At 51.9% G+C, this 7,470-nt stretch overlaps 1 long non-coding RNA gene across 1 annotated transcript; it reads left to right on the forward strand.

Moving 5' to 3' along the window:
• Positions 1-4,551: 4,551 nt before the first annotated feature.
• On the forward strand, positions 4,552-4,891 carry LOC128814649 (uncharacterized). Its single transcript, XR_008439442.1, has 3 exons — positions 4,552-4,613; positions 4,690-4,731; positions 4,843-4,891. It is a non-coding gene; the product is annotated as an uncharacterized LOC128814649 (long non-coding RNA).
• Positions 4,892-7,470: the final 2,579 nt, after the last annotated feature.

Consider the following 7,470-nt stretch of genomic DNA (forward strand, 5'->3'; position numbering starts at 1 on the left):
GTACCTTGCGACAATGGCGTCGGCCTCCGAGCGTGGCCGAAGAGCGCGGCCTGAGCACTGGTGCTTCTTAGGAGACGGTGAGTAGCAGAATTGTCAGGTTTTGGCCGATGTGCTGTTAAGATTGTGCACTGATGTTTGGTTTTCTTTCTCTTGGCAGACTAAGAGCCAACAGCCTGGTGACAGCTGGAACTTCCCAGACAGGGAGGCGGCCTTCTTTTGCACCCGACAGGGATTTGCATCCCCAGATGCGTGCAAGATAAGTCGTGGGCTACAGAGGGGATGGAAGCGGGGTGCTGGGTTGGGACTCCCCGGGAGGGGTTTTTGTCTCCGTTTTGGCGATGGGGATGTCCAAGAAGTGTTCCCTTAACCCACCTAAAGGGAAAGGGTCTCTTTTGATCGCAGTGCTGAGGTGCGCTGGGCAGAGCAGTTCCGGTGTGTGTTGTGTCACTTGTCTCTTGTGCATTCTGTGTTGTTTGGGTCTCTCATGTCCTATATCTTTTTTTACCTTAGCCCTTTGAGGAGCATATGGGTCACCCTGGCCTCATTCTTGGCATCTGTGATCTCTGCGTTCCTTGGCCTGGCACCAGTGCCTTAGGTCTCTTGACTTGGGAGCCCTGACATGTATTGGAATCACACCTCTCTATAGAAGCATCCAGTCAGATGTCTTTTAAGGTCTTGTTCTGAGCTGTACAGACAACAGTGCGCCGCAACGATCCATTATAGCAGATTAGGACTTGTGAGAATGCTAAGCTAGGTAGATCGTTCTTACCATGGGCTTCTTGAGCATCAGTTTGTGCAGTTCTTGGAAAACATCATTCTCTTAGCATCTTGTACCTGCAGAGTTCTCTGAGCCCCGTCGGCTCACCGTCAATCTCACCTAGGTCATCTCGTTGCGCAATCTCAGTCCTCGTGGGCATTCTTTTTGCCAAGAGATTTCTCTCCCTGTCGCGTCCCCTCGTTTGTCACGTCCTGTCCTGTGTCACGGGTGTCTGCACATATTTGTCCCGGAGGTGCTCTGCCCTGCTGCATGGCCTGTAACAGGACAAGTCCCAGGAGTTGAAATTTCTGATGCAGGGTGTAGTTGGGCTCTAGATTGTATTTGTAGATTGACACGTTTGGTGCTGTTAAGTTATCCTGCAGCCATTTGACATTACTCCTACCTTTCTTTCAGATGCAGATGGATTAAATCTGTGGCAGAGCCCCCAATCCCAGGTCAAGGGGTTTTCCCTGAGAAGGTCAGTCACTGTTTGTGTTTGCAGGGGAAGCATAAATGGTAACTATGTGACAGCACTCGTCTTTGTCTTTATTTTTAGGAAGTCAAGGCAGATAGCAGCAGACAAGGTCAAGTGTGCAAGGTCAGTGAGCAGTGGACAGAAGCAGTTGTTCTCGCTCACGTCACAATTTTTGGTGCAACTCTAAGCATCCGTTCTCATTTGTGTGCTTTAGGGAATCCACCCGGAGTATGCCAAGCGCCGTCACCAACTGGCCGATGGACCGGGTTTCCTGCGCTTTTGAACCCTCTGGAAGTAGGACAGGGCCCCGTGATGAAGCCTTCAAATTTTGTATTTCAAGGTCCCCTCTGGGTAGGCCGAGGGAAAGGCCAAGGAGTCGCGGTGAGTCGGGGAGGTAGGGAGGAGGAACGAGGGTCCACTCAAGTTTCAGGAATGCCCAGTCACCTTGTCTCCACTTAACCTAGGCGTACCTTGCGACAATGGCGTCGGCCTCCGAGCGTGGCCGAAGAGCGCGGCCTGAGCACTGGTGCTTCTTAGGAGACGGTGAGTAGCAGAATTGTCAGGTTTTGGCCGATGTGCTGTTAAGATTGTGCACTGATGTTTGGTTTTCTTTCTCTTGGCAGACTAAGAGCCAACAGCCTGGTGACAGCTGGAACTTCCCAGACAGGGAGGCGGCCTTCTTTTGCACCCGACAGGGATTTGCATCCCCAGATGCGTGCAAGATAAGTCGTGGGCTACAGAGGGGATGGAAGCGGGGTGCTGGGTTGGGACTCCCCGGGAGGGGTTTTTGTTTCCGTTTTGGCGATGGGGATGTCCAAGAAGTGTTCCCTTAACCCACCTAAAGGGAAAGGGTCTCTTTTGATCGCAGTGCTGAGGTGCGCTGGGCAGAGCAGTTCCGGTGTGTGTCGTGTCACTTGTCTCTTGTGCGTTCTGTGTTGTTTGGGTCTCTCATGTCCTATATCTTTTTTACCTTAGCCCTTTGAGGAGCATATGGGTCACCCTGGCCTCATTCTTGGCATCTGTGATCTCTGCATTCCTTGGCCTGGCACCAGTGCCTTAGGTCTCTTGACTTGGGAGCCCTGACATGTATTGGAATCACACCTCTCTATAGAAGCATCCAGTCAGATGTCTTTTAAGGTCTTGTTCTGAGCTGTACAGACAACAGTGCGCCGCAACGATCCATTATAGCAGATTAGGACTTGTGAGAATGCTAAGCTAGGTAGATCGTTCTTACCATGGGCTTCTTGAGCATCAGTTTGTGCAGTTCTTGGAAAACATCATTCTCTTAGCATCTTGTACCTGCAGAGTTCTCTGAGCCCCGTCGGCTCACCGTCAATCTCACCTAGGTCATCTCGTTGCGCAATCTCAGTCCTCGTGGGCATTCTTTTTGCCAAGAGATTTCTCTCCCTGTCGCGTCCCCTCGTTTGTCACGTCCTGTCCTGTGTCACGGGTGTCTGCACATATTTGTCCCGGAGGTGCTCTGCCCTGCTGCATGGCCTGTAACAGGACAAGTCCCAGGAGTTGAAATTTCTGATGCAGGGTGTAGTTGGGCTCTAGATTGTATTTGTAGATTGACACGTTTGGTGCTGTTAAGTTATCCTGCAGCCATTTGACATTACTCCTACCTTTCTTTCAGATGCAGATGGATTAAATCTGTGGCAGAGCCCCCAATCCCGGGTCAAGGGGTTTTCCCTGAGAAGGTCAGTCACTGTTTGTGTTTGCAGGGGAAGCATAAATGGTAACTATGTGACAGCACTCGTCTTTGTCTTTATTTTTAGGAAGTCAAGGCAGATAGCAGCAGACAAGGTCAAGTGTGCAAGGTCAGTGAGCAGTGGACAGAAGCAGTTGTTCTCGCACAGGTCTCGATTTCTGGTGCACCTCTAACCATCCATTCTCATTTGTGTGCTTTAGACCATCCACTCGGTGTACGCTAAGCCCCTGTCATCAGGTGGCGGACGGACCGGGTTTCCTGCACTCGCGAGCCCTCCGGAAGTATGACGGGACCCCGTGATGAAGCCCACACATCTTGTATTTCAAGGTCCCGTCTGGGTAGCTCGCGGGAATGGCCGAGGAGCTGCGGTGAGTCGGGGAGGTAGGGAGGAGGTGCGGGGGTCCACTCCCGTTTCAGCCGTGCCCAGTCACCTTGTCTCCACTTAACCTAGGCGTACCTCGTGACGGCAGCGTCGGCTTCGGAGCACGGCCGAAGCGTGCGGCCCGAGCGCCAGGGCCCTCTTAGGAGAAGGTGAGTAGCAGAGTTGTCAGGTTTTAGCCCATGTGCTGTTTAGATTGTGCAGTGATGTTTCCTTTTCTTTGTCTCTGCAGATGAAGAGATAAGGGCCTGGTGACAGGAGGTGGCCTTCTTTTGCACCCGACAGGGATTTGCATGCCCAGAAGTGTGCAAGATAAGTCGAGGGCTATGACCCCACTGAGGGGAGGGAAGCGGGGTGCTGGCTTGGGACTGCCTGGAAGGGATTTTGGAGTCTGCTTTGGAGATGGGGATGTCTAAGAAGCGTCTCCTTAGGCCACCTAAAGGGAAAGCGTCTCTTTTGATCTCAGCGCTGAGGCGCGCAGGGCAGAGCAGTTCCGGCGTGTGTCGTGTCACTTGTCTCTCGTGCAGTCTGTGTTGTTTGGGTCTGTCACGTCACTTGTCTTTTTTTACCTTAGCTGTCTGAGGGTCCTCTTGGCGTCTGTGATCTTTGCGTTCCTCGGCCCGGCACCAACGCCACAGGCCTTTTGACTCGGGAGTCTGGACAGGCATCGCAATCGTATCTGTCTTTAGAAGCATCCGGTCAGATGTCTTTGAAGGTCTCGTTCTGAGCGGTAGCGACAGCCGCACACCCCAACGATCCATTATAGAGGCTTAGGACTCGTGAGAACGCCGAGCTAGGTAGCTCATTCTTACCGTAGGCTTTTCAGGCATCCGCTCGTGCGGTTCTCGGAAGACATCGTTTTCTTAGCATCTTCTTCCTGCAGGGTTCTTTGAGCCTCATCGGCTCCGAGCCGTCCGTCTCACCTAGGTCATCTCGTTCCGCAATCTCTCTGTCCTCGCGGGCATTTTTCTCGCCAAGAGATTTTTCTCCTTGTGGCGTCCCCTCGTTTGTCGTGTCCTGTCCCGTGTCACGGGTGTCTGCACGTATTTGTCCCGGAGCTGCTCTGTCCTGCTGCATAGCCTGGTGTAATTGCACAAGTCCTGGAGACCTGCAATTTGGAATGGGGGATGTAGTTGTATTCTAGATGGTATTCCTAGTTTCACACAGGATGCTTGGACCTGTTAAGTTATCCTACAGTTGTTTGAATTTTCTCCTAACTTTCTTTCAGATGCAGACATTTAAGATCTGTGGCAGAGCGCCCCTCCTGGGTCAGGGGGTTTTCCCTGAGAAGGTCAGTCGCTGTTTGTATTTGCAGGGGAAGCATAAATGGTGACTATGTTACAGCGCTGTTCTTTGTCTATTATTAGGAAGTCCAGGCAGATAGCTGCAGTCAAGGCCAAGTGTGCCAGGTGAGCAGTGAACAGAAGCAGTTGTTCTCGCACAGGTCTCAGTTTCTGGTGAAAGTCTAAGCATCCCCTTTTTTTTTTTTTTTTTTTTTTTTTTTTTGTTTTTTGTTTTAGGCAGTCCTCTTGCGAGATGTCTCTGATCCCAGATGTCTGAGGCCAGGTGGGTGCAAGCTTAAGGTGTAGGTGGGCGTACTTGTCGGGTCAGGCTGGTGGTCTTTTCTCAGTATCTCAGTGTGGTTTTTCTTTGCTTTGTTTCTTTGCAGGTGTCATTGCCGCCCTAGGCGTGTGAAGGAACAGAGTCAAGCGGGTGAGTCGGCATTTAGGCAGGGTGACTCATAGGTGACCGTTATGCGGCAGCACGCTAAGCCTGTACCTTTTCCTTTTGTAGGTATCCTCCCGGCAGCCTGTTGAGTCGCATCAAGATTTCAGGTGAGCCGGGGCAGCGGTGCGTCAGAGTTCCGGGGATTCCTCTTTTGCAGGGCGCCAGTTGCATTTTCTGTTTTGTCTTAGGTACCGTGAGGAGGCGCATAGCTGAAGTTTGGAAACGGCAGCACCGAAGCGGACGTAGAGAACGCGTCGCCGTCCACGTCCGGCTGACGATGGATTTTGTCCGGTCGTCTTGCAAAAGCTAAGTGTCGGGGCCAGTAGGTGGGAGAAGGGGAAAAACCTTTACTATCACAGGAGACAATTAGATGTTAGCTTAGAGGAGAGGCCCATAGTGGGCCGGGCCCCTCGGAAGCAGAGGGAGAGGGTTTCTCCTCAGCCTCACCAGAGTCTTCGCCGGGCAGGGCAGTTCCGATCCGTCTTCGCGTCCTCGCGAGGTTCGCGTCGGCGGCCTTCTTCGACTCTCGACGTCGTCGTGGATCTTTTCACCCGAGGAGCCCGCCTTCACGTCCGGAGCTATAGCCACGGTCACGCCGTAGTCATCGCTTTCTCGTCTAGGCCTACTGAGCTTCTTAGGCTTCCTCTTAAGTCCTTTGGCAGTAACATCTTGAAAGGAGTTAAATTTCATCATCACATGCTATTGCCCTAGGGCTTTCTTTCCTTTGGCATCATCGGCCTATGACTCATCTTGGACTAGCAATCTTGGGTCCATAAGGTGGATCTGCCAGGCAGTTTCCACTCGTGTCCGTGTTATGTCGTCCGTGTCCGTGTTATGTCGTCCGTGTCCGTGTTATGTCGTCCGTGTCCGTGTTATGTCGTCCGTGTTATGTCGTCCGTGTCCATTGATTTCTGCGTCATAGGCCTTTGTTACATCTCGAGGCTTTATCGGCATTGTTCTCTGCCGTATCGGCCATATTTTACTCGTGTACCTTCCTGGATATCGCTTATTCCGGCATCATTACATTTTTACTTTTTGAGACGGGAAGAAGTACAACAGACGTTCTCATCCATCTTCCTTCTCACCTTCGGTAGCGCCTTCTCTTCCCGCGCTATTCTCTCGGACTTCTAGAGGGAGCATATTAGACCCTCATCACCTGACCGCAGTAGTTCCGTAGCTTGCGCCTTCTCAAAGGGTATAGGGCTCAACAATTGATCTTCCGGAGAGTTACGTCAAGTCCTCACTTATATTGTATCTATGTCGGCTTATATTGTACGTGCTTAGGTTGTACCTACCTATGTTGGCTTATACTGTATGTGCTTATATTGTATGTACTTATGTCGTATGTACCTATGTCGGTTTATATTGTATGCACTTATACTGTATGTACCTACGTTGGCTTATATTGTGCATATATTGTATGTACCTACCTTGGCTTATGTTGTACACGCCTCTGTCGTGCCACTTACGATCGGAGCTGCCCTGCCCAGGCGCGTAGTCACGGTTAGGTAGAGCAGTTATAAAACTTTACAGTTCACCTGTCTTCTATGGGGGTTTTGGGTACAAAATTTATGGACCCGGAGCGGGAATAGCTGCTAGCTGTCAGATAGTCACTCGTCTCCCGTCGTCTCTGTCGTCTCGCAGGTCCCCGGGTCCCTACACGTAGAGCCGCGTCGAAGAGCCGCGGTCAGAAGATGCGTCGAAGCGTCAACGTAGCGTTTCAAGTAAGGGTCGCGGTCAGCGTGTAAGCGGAAGAGCGCGTGAGAGAGCGTGATTGTCCGTGTCTGTCTGTGAGAGCTTGTGTCTGCAGGTGTGAGTGCGTGTCGACCGGTTCTAACCTTGTGCGTATGGCCTTTGCCTTTCAGGTTTTTCAGCTCATTTTTAAATTTAGAATAAAAAATCCCCAGCCGGGGGGTTTTTTTTTTTTCCCCCCGGCTGGGTTTTTTTTTCCTCGGTCCCGGCCGGTCCGCGAGGCGACGTTCATCGCCAAAGTTCGGAGGCGGACCGTCCCGGGACCGGGGTTTTCGTCAGGCAGGAGGATTTTTTCGGAGGCTCCCGGGAACCACGTTCCCGAGGAGCGTCGTGCATGCGTGTTGACGGCCCGGGGGTTAGGGGAGCGGTTGAGACGAGAGCGAGGGTGGGTTTGTGGGTAAGCTGAAGGAGGCCTCTGTGTGTGTGTGTTTGTGTGTGTGTGCGTGTTGACCGGTTCTAACCTTGTGCGTATGGCCTTTGCCTTTCAGGTTTTTCAGCTCATTTTTAAATTTAGAATAAAAAATCCCCAGCCGGGGGGTTTTTTTTTTTTTTCCCCCCGGCTGGGTTTTTTTTTTCCTCGGTCCCGGCCGGTCCGCGAGGCGAAGTTCATCGCCAAAGTTCGGAGGCGGACCGTCCCGGGACCGGGGTTTTCGTCAGGCAGGAGGATT

This window comes from Vidua macroura, chromosome 14 (assembly GCF_024509145.1).
Source record: "Vidua macroura isolate BioBank_ID:100142 chromosome 14, ASM2450914v1, whole genome shotgun sequence".
NCBI classification, from domain to species: Eukaryota; Metazoa; Chordata; class Aves; order Passeriformes; family Viduidae; genus Vidua; species Vidua macroura.